A 15,467-nucleotide genomic window follows, 5' to 3' on the forward strand; every position below is an offset into this window, starting at 1 on the left:
AATCCAGCAGTCTCTCATAAAATAATATAATACGTAGCCAATTTTATTTCAGAAAGACAAGAGGTACTGTATCCCTCATTCTCAGCAGTTGATCTTGTGTCTTACTTCACTCAGAAGACAAAGCTCACGCAGTGTAAAACTATGAACTTTTCTCTTTTAATATTCAGCATCTTTGCAATGCTAACACTCCATCTGGCCTTTTAATTCCATTAGTACTTTTCCCATCATGTTATTCCCACTTCAATTTCCCACATCATCACTGAGTCCTCTCCACTGACTCATTCCTTTACTTCTGCATCAGCAAGCTATGAGCAATAATTCTTCTCTTCACACAATTAGTTTTCTACTCCACTCCCTTACCATATACTTATTCTGTAACCAGCTGCAACTTATATTCTGTCGCACCTTTCTCCCACTTCCCTCAACATCTCCATCGACTTACTTGTACAAACAAGTAAATTTTTCTCATATTCTGCAGTCACTGACTGATCTAAAAAATTAATGCTGTTGACCACCCTCCTTTGCCTGTACTGACTCACTCTTTCTTAAGTTTCCTTCTACCTCTCAGAATGCTTTTCTCATGCTTCTTTGCACGTTCCCCTTCTCCAGTCATCTATATGAATGTGTCTGTCACTGGTCCTCTTCTCACTCATTCCTCTTTTCCTAATGGACTGATTCATTCTTTTGACTTCAAAAATCACTATCATATTATGTTGCTATATTATTAAATAAGTTATGGAAAGTACCAAGAAAATGGCCTGAGGACAAAGCAATTTCCATACATCTGTCTGCTCCATTCCTCTTATTCTTATACAATTCTTCCTTCTCTTTCTACTTTCTCGTTTTTCAAGTCCTTTTCTATTTTGACTCCTAGATCCAAAATTTCAGTTTTAGCTAATAGTAAAATTTTCTTAGTTAACTGGAGTGGATTCTTAGAAAAACGATTAAGTATTCAAGGCTCTTGCTACAGCTACACTAGTAGCTGCTAAGGACTCTACATTTACTCATTACCTTCCCCTTGAACTTTTCCAATCAAATCCCTGCTGATCCATTGATGTTTAAACTTCTATGATATTACAGTCTGCCAAGCCTGCCCCTTCTTGTGGAAACTTAATGGAAAAAAAAAACTTCCAAATCATCTCCTACATCAGAATGAACAGTTAATTAGACAATCTATAAACTACCGAGGTAGGTTATGTGATTTTGACAGCATCCACAGGTCATGTTCTAGAATTAGGATAAAATATAACTACCAAATGAATATATAAAATTATACACAAAATCCTGAATAAGATTATGTATTTAATCTGAAAATTACACTAGCTTTTCCCAGAATCCCATGGATTGGTAAACAAATTTTATTATGGGGAATGTTCTTCTTTCTTGCAAAAAAAAAAAACCCTGATAATCTTTATTTACAAAAAATTGTACCCTTATGGGCCAACACATTATTTTATTGAACACTTTGAAAAGCCTTAAAATAATGTGGAAAAAACAGTTTTTCTTCTCTTCAAGTTTATGACCGATATAATACTGGATAAAGTCCAAAATGATTCTAAAGAAAATGAAGTTTAAGTTATCAGACTCCTTGAGTTGAGAACAAGGGGATGACTTACCTTTGAATCCATTTGCCTAGAGGTCAAAAATCCAAACCCTGACACCTGCCCCACTGCAGGCTATATTTATGCAGTGTCTATTCATGCAGTCTATTCATCTAGACTGCAAGCTGACATCCCAGCCAAAACTTGGAAAACTGTACGCCCAACAGATGTGTAGTATGTTTTGCCCACTAGTCCTAGAAAAATTGTTTCCCATAACGCATTTTGTATACTGTGGCGATTTCAGTGCCAGAACTGGCGGTGGCTCATTAAAATCTGTGGAAAAATCTAAAAAGTATATATTAGCCCAGCAGGCCTTTCCCTGGAATGAATATCTCAGAATAAGCACATAAATTTGGTTTGTGGTTGCTCAAATTCCTATGCTTATACCAAATACACTGTCTCCATAGAACCAGATAAAATAACCCCTATGGAATTTAAATGGTTCAAACAAGTGGCGGTGCCAGTACTACACAGAACACGAAACTTTTCTCCACATTGACAAATGTTATTAATAACGTTATAGCTAACAAAAGAATGAAAACAACAACTACTAACTAGTTTTGACACTTGGCATCCGAAAACAACTACTACTAACTAGTTTTGACACTTGGCATCCCAGATAGTCATTCCTACTCTCCTCCACCTATTTTGGAACTTGCTAAACGTTTGCCAATTGAAACTTTTAGAAAATATAACCATTTTATTAAGTAAGATACACTAGAAATAGATGAGATTGCAGAGAAAGCCATTTTCCTAAACTCTCATCTGCCTGATGTCGAAGACCTGACAATTGTGCCCTCCACATTAGGTCCTTGCTTCCATTTGCTCTGCTGACATTCTAAAGAAGACCCTTACTGACTTGTTTACAGAATATTGCACTAATCCTGTTTTTTCTTTTCATTCTTTCTCCCACCAATCTCTATCTCAATCAGTACTGTCACTGGAGTCATTTTACTACATGTTTATTTGATAACATCACTTCCTTGCAAAATACTTAGTGGCTGTCTGCTGTCCAAGAATAAAGTTTAAATTCTTTAATCTAACCTTCAGTCCTCCAAAGTAAACCTCTAAAGTTTCATTATTTCTAGAACTTATTTACTCACTTTAAAAAATATGCTTTCAGGGCTTCCCTGGTGGCACAGTGGTTGAGAGTCCGCCTGCCGATGCAGGGAATGCAGGTTCGTGCCCCAGTCTGGGAAGATCCCACATGCCGTGGAGTGGCTGGGCCCGTGAGCCATGGCCGCTGAGCCTGCGCGTCCGGAGCCTGTGCTCTGCAACGAGAGAGGCCACAACAGTGAGAGGCCCACGTACCGCAAAAATAAAAAAAAGAATCAGCTTAAATCCATTTACCTAAATAAAATTTTCTCTAGAGTATAGTGATGTTTCCCTCAGCTGAAATAGAGCAATTATAGGCTGTATAATTTATTGATAATTTTTCATGGTGTCTTAACTCTATTTTTCTCTTGAAATGTTAAATTTTGAATTAGTATTTCACTTTTTTTTTTTTTGCAGTACGCGGGCCTCTCACTGTTGTGGCCTCTCCCGTTGTGGAACACAGGCTCTGGACACGCAGGCTCAGTGGCCATGGCTCACGGGCCCAGCCGCTCCATGGCATGTGGGATCTTCCCGGACCGGGGCACGAACCCATGTCCCCTGCATCGGCAGGCGGACTCTCAACCACTGCACCACCAGGGAAGCCCAGTATTTCACTTTTAAGAGTTTTTTTGTGTGGTAATTTTCCCAGCTAGATTGCAAGGAATTTGGGGGCAGGGTTTTATGCTTCTTGTGTTCCCTCTAGCAATGAGCACATATAAAATCTGTGCCCCCAGCAACTGCTAACTTAGTTGAAAATAAAATTTACCAGCCCCCTGGTTCAGAAGATTAGTTAAGAGCTAAAGATAGACACACAGACACACACACACAGACACACACACACACACACACACACACACACACACTCCTCTAGACACATACAAATCTAAAAGCATATGCATCAGAGATTATTTTTATCATGTAAAATTTCAAGCATATACAAAACTATACGATGGGATAATGAATCCCCAATAACTTGTCCAGCTTCAACAATTATCAATGTAGAGCCGGTCTTACATCTCTTTCCTTCCTTCTTTGTTTAAAACCAAATCCCAGGCATAATATCAATATCAGAAATATTTCTCAAACACATTACCGATAAGATACATAATCAAGTACTAAGTCAGTTACTGGACTGGCTTTTATCAGAGTCAAGTAGGAAAGTTGCATGAAGGTAAACCAAATCACCATTTGATAGGCCAAACAGTGGTAGACACAGCTACATAAACTACTTCCTAGTTCTCAAAGAAGCTGTCCAGACACTCCAGCTGCCTTCTCTATAGGATAAACATCTAAATAGCCACTTCTATGAATGGATGAACAACTGACTTCCTCTTGAATTACAGTTCATTTACTTAAACGTATCTATGTCCCAGAAGTTAAAATATCATTATTTTAAAAGATGATTATTTTTAAAACCTTTCAACTTTCTTCATTCTCATTTCTCTATTCTGCAAAATGCATTATGAAGGTTCTCTAAGTAGCAGTGATTTATACCAGTCATGCTAGTAGGCAGGAACTCAGGCTCAGGAGCTGGTCAAATGCAATTAGCTTGAGAATGTCAGACCTAAGATTTGCTAAAGTATTATATATCAACAACAAAGAAAGCTGCACAGAGATTTGTAGTAATGAAATCCATAGACATGATTGCATTTCTTGTGCTGTTTTGAGATGTCTGTACCAAGAAGTGTACATCATTAAATATAAATTCAAGATACAAATCAGAATTTATGGACTACAGATATGAAAAGTGGTTTTAAAAAAAAATTTAGGGCAAGACAATGAATTCTGAGATCTTGTAGAAAATATGGCTATATAAAGAGGGAACAAAAATACTAAATTAGGTGACAAATCAAAGCAGGAGACCATGCATTTTTGATGTTTAAATAATTTTTTTATTCTTTTTGTCAAGTCTCAGAATATTCCCTATTTGCCATTAATATCTGACTTTCGGTTAGTCAAATTTCACAAGTTTTTATGTGCATCTCTGTGTACAATCCTTTTATTATCAAAATAATACCACTGCAAGGAAAAAATATTCCAAGATCCAATAGACTGACCAAGTGATTTTTTTATTTGTTTAAATGTCATGGTGGTAAGGAGTATACAATGGAGTTCTGGCAACCACATTCAAATTCCAGCTCTGCCACTAAATTGTGTGGCCTTGGAAAAGTCATTTAAACTTCCTGAGTCTCAATTTCCATTTCCATTAAATGATCCTCAAACTTGTCTGGGGAGCAGGGCCTTTGGAGGCTGTAGGACTCTTGCATGTTATCAAGAATATATATACCGTATACTAGATATTATACTTATTTCCATTACATATACTTAGAACAGTTTTACTTCTGGGGGGAAAAAAAGACTTTGCTATATAAATGCAGGTCTTGACATCCTAAAAGTATAAAAAAACATTTTTTTAAGAAATTATAATTGTAAAATTTTCCTCTGTCCATTCAGAATTTGGGCATTCATTTTGTTACAGCTCAAAAACAAGAGCATTAAGTGACTTTCCTACAACTTAATGATTGTCCTTGTATCATAAAGCTAGTAAGTGGCAGAGTAAGGATTCAAATCCAGGCTGTGGGGCTCTAAGGCACCTTGACCATTACACTGCTCTTTAAGAGTCTCTGAACTAGATGGTCCCTTTTAGCATTAAAATTTCAAGAACCCATTATTAGTTATTCCTAGAAATATTTACTAATAGTGTGCCAAGCATGGTACTAGGAGAGGCAGGAATACAAAGAGGAATCTGATGCCTTTCCCACCAGCTAGGGAGGTGACAATATGGGAAGTGGAAAACAGTGTACAGAATGAGAGCAACAAGGAGCTATAATGTTCCAGATGGCTGAGGTGCTCTCCTAGGCACTGAGGAAGGCATGATTAATGGGGGGATGCGTGCTAGAAAAGAGGACTCTTTGGAGAATGCAAGCAATTCCCAGCTGCTAGATTAGAGTGGGATTAGAGAACAGAAACAGGCTTTGCAAGGGGGTAGGGGCGGCAATAAATGAGTTCAGTTTTGGAAATGTCGCTGGAGGCAACCACACATGAAACTATAGGACTTGGGATCAGAGACTCAAGCTATACTGGGGTACAGATTAAGTGGTCAATACAGTATTTTAGATGGTGGTTGAAATAAAGAGACATCATTCATTCAGGTGTTGTGGACACGGAAAAAAGGGAAGTGGTCTAAGGCAGAATCCTTGGACGATAAGCACTTAAGAAACGGGCTTTAGAAAATAAATCACAAGGAGTTCAAGACAGAGAAGAGAGAAAAGGTGACCCAGGAGAGAGCCATGGATGCCAAGGGAGAAGAGTTCATCACAAAGAAGGTAGTAACAAAGGTTAGATGCCACGAAGAAGTCAAATAAATTGAGAGATAAAAAAATTATAATTTGGTAATCCAGGGTTTTGCTAGAGGACTCATCACCCAGCTTCATCAATTATCAACGCATGCCAATCTTACTTCTCCTTTTCCTCCCCTACCTGTATTATTCAGATGCAGATTTCAGATTTCAACATCAATCAGTTACTTACTTTGCTAATGCATATTCAGAGGACATGTGTGAGGCATCCTGATGGTAGGAGATACAACACAAGTGGGAAAGCAAGGACTAGCTTCTCTAAGAGCAGGCTCTCCTTATGAGGAAAGGCAAGAGGCAGGAGAGAGAAGGCAGAAGCAAGGGGAGGACGTGCAGTCAGAGCAACAGGAGATTGGCACTTGTTTTGCCCTCTTGACAATTTTAACCTAGGAAATACAAGAGCTTGCTGATGAATCGCTGGAAAGAGCTGGGGGGAAGGGGAGGGGGAGAGACTGAAAATAAAGAGATGGACTGATGCTGGGTCTAAACGAGACTAAAAGCAGTTGTGGGACTGGGTATGAGCAGAAAAAGGAACTCCATTCTTCTGCGACTGGAGAAAAGGAAGTGATAGTAAAGGCTAAGGTCACTTTATCTGTTCTTTGGAAGATCAGAATGAAGAAATCCATCATTGATAGACTCGATTTTCAACAGGAAAAAGAATAAATCAACATTTTAAGAGAGAGAATAGGGCTTGAAAGAGTTGCTATGGGGAAATGAACTAAGACCCTGCACAGAGGCAAGTAAAGGAGTCGTTCACTTGGGGTGGCTGAGGGCCCAGCTGACAGTGGGCGCAGTGAACACTAATATGATTATTTCACTGCAGGTACCTAAGCACAACTGCGGTTCTCTCTGGCCTAGTCTATATAACATGCTACTCTGTAAGACTAAACTGCTGTAGCAGGCTGGCTGGCTGTCAAGCAGGAAACATTTTTCTCACTAGAGAAATCTCTGTTCTCCAAGTATTTCTTTCTTGCCTATATACTACTCCCGGTTTGGGGAGGTTGAGATTCTCCCCGGTATTTCAGGACTGCTTGAGCTATGGAGCAATGGTGACCAACAGGGGCCCATGCTAATGTTTTGCTCGAGTGTTTTAAAACTTGAGAAATTAAACATAAAAATCTGGATTTTCCTCTTTTGTTATAGAAGTCCAGAGAGCACTTGGTTTGTGTAAAGAATGGGTTGCAGGAGAGTTAGGACCAGTTCATATTCCCTTGTTCACCACAAGCCTCACTAACCTTTCCTTGTAATGCTGATGCACATGTTTATACTTCCCTCTGCTAGAGAAGAATATTTATTAAGAATAATATTAATCTATGTTAGGATTTCACCTATACTACAAAATACACACAAGACTATAGAAATAATCTTTAAAAGAATTTTAGGCCATTTATTGATGAGCAGGTGAAGGCAATTTTGGAGCTGAAAGGCCGTTCTGAGCTCCTTCTCCACTTATTAATGAAACCATCCATCCCTATTCAGCAGGTGAGTCCAAGAATATTATGAAGTTGTGAGCTGTGCTTGATGGGAGAAATCTCACCTGGACTATTGCAATAGCCTCTCAACCAAGCTCCTTGCTCAAACCCTCCTCTTAAGATCTTTCCTCCATACGGGAATATTACTCACATATGTTGTTTTACAGATATGGAGAGCACAGCCCAAAGAAGTCAAATAACTTACCTAATTCTGCTGGATCGGAGACCAGAATGGAGGCCCTCCTATTTCTTCCAGTACTCTTCAGGTTCCATCTTGTCTTTTTAAATGCTGAATTCCTGAAAACAGAAAATGTGATTTTTTTTTTTTGCTAAACTTGTTTATTAAAATTAAGTGCTCCTTGCATTTCACTGTATAGGAATTAAACCTCTGCAGCTGTATCCCCACACCCAAACATATACATGCACCATCTCATTCGGTAGCGAACACACAATCATAGTTTCCTTCCCATGAGACGTATTATGCATGAATATAGGGTAATTAGTCTTTAAAAAGATATTTCTACTTCATGAACAGGAGAGCTAAATTAAGCACAAATTAAAAAATGTTTTGAAACAAAATAGTCTTCCACCAACATTTCTTATGTCTTTCAGATACTGTTGCAATTAGGTTACTTAGAAAATCTGTATCTTATTTGGAAAAAGTGTTTACGGGCACTGAGTAAACTTGGCCAAAACCAGTTCTAAAAACTTTTTATTCCTCTCATCTTCTGGAATCTAACACATTTCACAATGGCCCATAGATATGTGCATTCTAATTTTAAAGTATAATGGAACTGGCAAGATGAAAGCCTTGTATTAAACAACTATTCATTAACAACAGCTATACTCTACTTTGGATTACTAGGGAATGAACTGCATGATATTCCACTGTAAATAAATTCTGAGTGGCATTTATGAAAGTATAAGAATGTGATATTTAAAATAAATAATAGGATTCTAATTTAGATTGTATGATAAAAATTTACTGTAATTTCCTGAAAGTTCTGCTGACAACCATAGCAGTCAAGTAAGATATAATAATCTAGAAAGCAGTAGATACAGTCACCTTCTGACTGAGACAATGCAGGACAGGAGTCTGTTATTTATTTAATAAGTAAACACTCAATTGCACCTACTCTGTGCCAATGTTCAAAAGCTTTACAAATATTCTATAACTGAATCCTCACAACCACCAGTGAGGGGTATGCACTATTATTACCCTCTTTTTTTTTTTTTTTTTTTTTGCAGTATGCAGGCCTCTCACTGCTGTGGCCTCTCCCGCTGCAGAGCACAGGCTCCGGACGCGCAGGCTCAGCAGCCATGGCTCACAGGCCCAGCCGCTCCGCGGCATGTGGGATCCTCCCAGACCGGGGCACGAACCCGTGTCCCCTGCATCGGCAGGTGAACTCTCAACCACTGAGCCACCAGGGAAGCCCTACCCTCATTTTTACAGATGAGGAGACCAAGCTGTAGAGACTAAGTAGCCCGTCCCACCATATACCTGACAAGTACCTCTCTCCGGTCAGCAAATAATATCATATTTGACTCTTTGAACATATTCAGGTGACACAGGGGAAAAACAGTTTTTGAATGAGAAAATAGGGCAAAGAGAAGAGAAGCAGATTTGTAAACAGGAGACTCAATGAAGACAGTAACAAAATGCAGGGTTATAAAAAATAGGGATGGTGTTCTGAATAAAGACCTGAAGCTGGAAGTGAACTTAAGAGTTAGTTCAGCCTCTCAGTTTTCAGATCAGATATTGTGGCCAAGGAAGATTAAGTGTTATGTTCAAACTTCCACAACTGATTAACATCAGAGTTGGAGCACTCTCCAACTCTGACACTCTCACTGGCACCATCTCTGAGCCAGGTCTGCACTGAGCACTTAGGGTAAAATCTAAACTAAGGATCCTCACCTCTCAGGAAGTCACCATCCAGAGAAAGAGACCAACTGACACACAAATAATAACTGTAGTGTGAGGTGTCCTGGTAGACCTCTGGACAAAGAGAAAGGATTAACAGTACTTGGGAAAGGGAATATTCTATAGGATGATTAACTGACTGATAAGGAAAAATGTAAAGGACAAGAAAGATTTTGCCAACCAGAGAAGAGAGAAGGCCATTAAAGGCAAAGGACTTAGCCCATAAGACAGACTTGAGTTCTGAAGCAGTGTGGCATGCCCCATGAACACCAGGTACATTAAGTGTATTCATTCAAATACGTTTTACTCAACCAACTTTTGTTGAGAGACTATTATGTGCCAGGTAATGGCAGCTCAAAGATGACTGAAAAAAATGTTGTTGTTTTCAAGTCACAGGGAATTCCCGGTCTAATCTGGGAAGCCAATTAGACTTAAGTGTAAGCAAATTAGACTAAGTACTAAGTGAGAAGTCGTAGCTTATTCTGGGGCTTCACATCTAAATAAGTATTTCTATCTGGAGAGGACATGTTGGTAAGAAAAGGATTTTTTTTTTTTTTTTTTTTTTTTGCAGTACACGGGCCTCTCACTGTTGAGGCCTCTCCCGTTGCGGAGCACAGGCTCCGGACGCGCAGGCTCAGTGGACATGGCTCACGGGCCCAGCCGCTCCGCGGCATGTGGGATCCTCCCGGACCGGGGCATGAACCCATGTTCCCTGTATCGGCAAGCGGACTCTCAACCACTGCGCCACCAGGGAAGCCCAAGAAAAGGCTTTGAGATGAAGCAACGTTTGGTTTGAATCTTGAAAAATGGATAGGTGTTTTGTAGGAGTGTAAGGCAATGAAAATCTAACATAAATAATATCTTGCTGCTTATGTCAGAGACTGTCTGACTTGATAAGAAGGCAATGTTGGTCATTACCTTGTAACTGGATCCTCATGGCATCTGGATGCTACTCAATTAGACAGATGCTGAAGAGAAATAAATAACTCTAAATATATAAACCTCAAGCATAGCCTGTTGTCTCAAAAACAGCTCTAAATGACAGCAGATCACATGAGGTTGCAAAATCCTTTGAAAGCACTTCCCAGTTGAAGGAATCGCAAAATAAAGTGACCACAGCTCTGGAAAATAAATAGAAATCCCCTTCTATTTTATTCTTTTACTTTACAATGTTGGAAAAGCTCAAACAAGCAGTATAGTTTCCTAAACCACACAGGCCGCTCTGTGCTGATGCCCAAACACTTGGAGCAGGGGCTTTGCCTTCATCTCTTTGGGTGGCAACTGAGAAATGGTCCATGGAAAATAAGAGGAACAGATGTGGAAATAAACCAAACTGTGACCCTTAGTCTGGCAGGCTGAAGAAAGCAGATCACCCCAGACCCTTGCTGCACACATGGGGAAGAGGTTAGTGGTGGGAGTGAGCAGGGACAGTGTTGCAGTTTGCATAGGTTAACATGCTGGCTCCAAAGCAAGCAGGTTGATGACTGGATCTGCAGTCAGGGATCAGTCAGCTTCTGATGGGAACTGAGTGCAGCAAAGGACACTCCTTAGCAATGTGTGTACCACCTGTTAATAGTGCCTAACCAACCCTAGACATCTCCAAGTTCGCCTTAAACACCCAAATGATTTGTCAAACACCACGCATGTCTGAACATAATGAGCCAGGCTGCACCAATAAATGTCCTGGAATCACAGGCATTTTTGAACTGAACATCACAGGGTAAGGAACAGAATACCAAGAATACATAAGCCGTAAAAAAAATGAAAATGAACAGAAGGAACAAACATTTTGAAACTCACTTCATCAAGCTAATCAACCAGGGCCTAAAATCAGCAATTCCTCTGAAGCCTCTTTAAGAAGCCCACAAATCACCCCTGTTGACAAGCACAGCTGGCACGCCTCTGCTGGATGGGATCCTAAAGACTAGACATCAGTTGCTCAAAGAAAATTTTTGAAAGGGGCAAGTCCAGTGGACAACAAGCTAGACTCATCCTTTATAGCAGATCCACATTTTAAAGGGAAAACAACGAGAGTGACAGGGTCTCATATAAATGAAACTCTAGTGCTTTCCTTGACCCCATGGGCTTTTCATAAATGGTCTATCTTTTCAGTGCAGTGTAGCATCACCAAAGTGACTGTTTACTTTATTGATATGTGTTAGATATAGTTACAGACAGTAAGTGATAGATCATATCTGTAAGGCACATGAGGTCAGAAATAAACAACATTTATCCTAAAGTTAGGTACAATATTCTGTGAACCATAAGTAATTAAATTTGTTGAAACTGAATAGATCATTTTAAGTTCTTGAGGATCTTTGCTTCAGATAGTTTTCTTTTTTTTTTAGGACAGTGGATTTAAAGTAATTAAAGATTTTTCCCAAAACACTGTAGCATAAATCTATTTGAAATATAACAGCTAAGAGAGAAAGAGAGCGGGAAGGACAGAGTGAGAGAACAGGTTGTGAGGGGAAGAAAAATGCTAATTCTAATTAACTGGGAATAGTTTGCATCTATATATAACTCATTAGCTGTACTGCATAACAGATGACTGGTTTTCATTTGCTCAGTGATAAAAGATTTCCAGCCCCCAGAGTAAAAGCCCACATGAGATGTTATATCTTCCCATGTGAATAATTATTCAGTCGTCAAGAAAAGACAGAGGCTTTGTCCACAAGTGGCTACCAGATTGAATCAGAATCAAGAGTTCCAGTAGAACTCTCCAGTAGAACTCTTTCCAGCAGAACACATTTTTGTCCTTCACTCATTCTTCATTATTTCAAAAAATTTTGAGTGAGCAGTGAACAAAAAAGACCAAAAATCCCTTTCCTTATATTTGGAGACTGGAGATAACCAACAAAATATACAGTACGTTCCATGTTATATATGTTACACGTTAGTAAGTGTTAAGGAGAATAATAAAGCAGGAACTAGGGGTAGGAAACATGAGAGCAGGTTGCAGTTTTAGATCAGGAGAGCAGGGAATACCTTGTTTAGAGAGTGTCATCTGAGTCAAGATCTGAAAGATGTAAGGGAGGGAACTAGGTGGATAGCTAGGAAAATAGAATTCCAGGAAAGGGAACAGCAAGGGCCAAAGGCCAAAGGAATATGTGGTGTGTTTAGTAACACTACAGAGGGCAGTGTGGATGGAGTGGAGTGAGAAGAGGTGTGGCATGGAAAAGGAAACTAGAGTTCTCAGGGATCTAAGTTATCGAGTGCCTGTACATTAACAGGACTTTTCTTTTCACTTTGATTGAGGTGGGGATCCCTTGAAAGATTTTAAGTAAAATAGTAACATAATATGGTTTATGCTTTATAACAGGATCTTTCAAGAAGACTGTTAGCCATGCCATGGATGGTTACAACATTCAATTCCAAAAATGTTTGAATTTTTAAAATCTTCAGAGTTAACCTAAAATGAACTCCAAATTCCTCATTTTACAGTGATGAGATTAAAATATAGTGATGATGAGTGACTTTCCCAAGGTTATGCCAGTAGTTGATGATTGAGCCAAAATTGTTCAATCTGGAGTAGACTGGAAATAGAACTGATGAGTTCTATACTTTGAAACAGAGAAATGCACTGATTTATTTGGAAAGAGCCCATATGCAGAGGGCTAACTGACAAGATCTAATCACAATTTAGGTTTCTACTTGATCTGGTAATTTAATGTAATCATAGCCTAAATCTTCATTCATTATTCGTACCCCAGTGAGAATGATGTCATTTAGCTTTCCCCATATTCTAGATGTTCTTAACACTTTTAGAAAAACTGGGAACTGAGGAATAGGTTTACCATAGAGTAGAAAGGACTAATTTGTCTATAGACTGGATAAAGTAGACATGACTCTAGGTTCAGTAAAAATCACCCTTGGCTAAAGAGGAAAAGTATTTAGTAGGACTGAGAGCCTGTCTTAGAGAAGCTGTTTCAATGAATAACCTTTGAGCACATAGACCATGACCACCTTTAGGTTATTCATATGGCTATGCACCTGAATATAACCCCTTCTCGTTCTTCAAAAGTTAGATCTGGGACAGACAGAGCTTCCATATGGAACATGGTCCTCTTTAGCCCAAAGTACGGAGTTCCTTTGGGGCACTGTTTGGTTGATTTCTACAACAAGAAGCTACATGTTCTTCAAAGATGGCATCCTTTCCTCATAGGTGGAGCTGTCATCCTCCTGTAGCCTGAGTACTGAGGCTGAGCCTTTGTACTAAGTAAAAAGATCAAAATTCGATTTGGACAAATTCCCATCTGGTGGGAATCTGAGTACATTTCATAATACAAAAAAAAAAAAAAAAAAGTACAGTTTTAAAACTTAAAGCACTCAAGAACCAAGTGTTACTAAAAATAAGCCCAAGAAAAATTTAAAAGCCCATACAAATTCTAAGTTAGACAAGCACTGTCAAAACCCCAGGGGTATGCCAGTCTTTTGAACACTGCCACCATAACCACATCAAGGCATGCAATAAAGGGTTCCAATGAATCAGATTATGAAATAGACAACTGAGCATCCACACATTCTTTTGTCTCACAGTTTAAAAAGAAGAGGAAAAAAAAAGTGGCTAGTATTCTCATGTCTTATTAATAAGACTAAGTTATCAAAACAGAGCCTATCAGAGGTAATACTGGGACAACTCAACTGATGGAAAACATGATTAAGGATTGCAGGATGGGTTATAGAAAGAAAAGGCAAGAGAAAGGAGGACCCCCAGGAGGCTATTGTCATCTAGATGCCATGCTGTGTGGAAGGTGTGAAGGGACCGATTCCAAAGTCAACATAAGTACAAAGGAAAGACTGGCCTCTGCAGAGATTTCAACTGAAAAACTGATTAAAACATGGTGATTAGCTAGATCAATAGAGAGATAAATTTTTTTAAACTCTAGAACTTCACATACAGATGGCCAAAAAGCACATGAAAAGGTGCTCAACATTGCTAATTATCAGAGAAATGAAAATCAAAACTACAATGAGGTATCACCTCACACTGGTCAGAATGGGTCAGAAGTCTACAAACAATAAATGCTGGAGAGGGTGTGGGGAAAACGGAACCCTCCTGCACTGCTAGTAGGAATGTACACTGGTACAGCCACTATGGAGAATAATATGGAGGTTCCTTAAAAAACTAAAAATAGAGCTACCATATATTCCAGCAATCCCACTCCTGGGCATATATCCAGAGAAAACCATAATTCTAAAAGATACAGGCACCCCAATGTTCACTGCAGCACTATTTACAACAGCCAAGACATGGAAGCACCCTAAATGTCCATCAACAGAGGAATGGATAAAGGAGATGTGGTACATATATACAATGGAATATTACTCAGCCATAAAAAGAATGAAATAAAGCCATTTGTAACAACATGCATGGACCTAGAGATTATCATACTAAGTAATTCAGACAAAGAAAGACAAATATCATATGATATCACTTGCATGTGGAATCTAAAAAAAAATGATACAAATGAACTTATTTACAAAACAGAAATAGACTCACAGACTTAGAAAACAAATTTATGGTTACCAAAGGGGAAAGGTGGGGGGGAAGGGATAAATTAGGATGTTGGGATTAACATATACACACTGCTATATATAAAATAGATCATCAACAGGACCTACTGTATAGCACGGGGGACTCTACTCAATATTCTGTATGGGAAAAGAATCTGAAAAACACCTGAAACTAACACAACATTGTAAATCAACTATACTCAAATATAAAATTAAAAAAGTTTTTAAAAAGTGAAAAAGAGGGGCTTCCCTGGTGGCGCAGTGGTTGAGAGTCCGCCTGCCGATGCAGGGGACACGGGTTCGTGCCCCGGTCTGGGAAGAACCCACATGCCACGGAGCGGCTGGGCCCGTGAGCCATGGCCGCTGAGCCTGCGCGTCCGGAGCCTGTGCTCCGCAACGGGAGAGGCCACAACAGTGAGAGGCCCGCGTACAGCACAAAAAAAAAAAAAAAAAATATATATGAAAAAGAAAAAACTCTAGGACTTCAAATCTAGCATGTTAAGAG

At 39.2% G+C, this 15,467-nt stretch overlaps 1 long non-coding RNA gene across 8 annotated transcripts in view; it reads right to left on the reverse strand.

Annotated features, from left to right (window-relative positions):
- The window catches only part of LOC109548741 (uncharacterized), a 410,920-nt gene that overhangs the window by 301,733 nt on the left and 93,720 nt on the right, over positions 1-15,467 (reverse strand). For 7 of the 8 annotated variants that reach the window (XR_012331917.1, XR_012331916.1, XR_012331920.1 and 4 more), the window contains 2 exons: positions 7,730-7,821; positions 2,705-2,872 (listed from right to left, as the gene is read on the reverse strand). This is a non-coding gene — a long non-coding RNA (uncharacterized lncRNA). The remainder of the gene's footprint in view (positions 1-2,704; positions 2,873-7,729; positions 7,822-15,467) is intronic. The other variant, XR_002174880.3, reaches the window with a different exon arrangement.

This window comes from Tursiops truncatus, chromosome 5 (genome assembly GCF_011762595.2).
Source record: "Tursiops truncatus isolate mTurTru1 chromosome 5, mTurTru1.mat.Y, whole genome shotgun sequence".
Lineage (NCBI taxonomy): Eukaryota > Metazoa > Chordata > Mammalia > Artiodactyla > Delphinidae > Tursiops > Tursiops truncatus.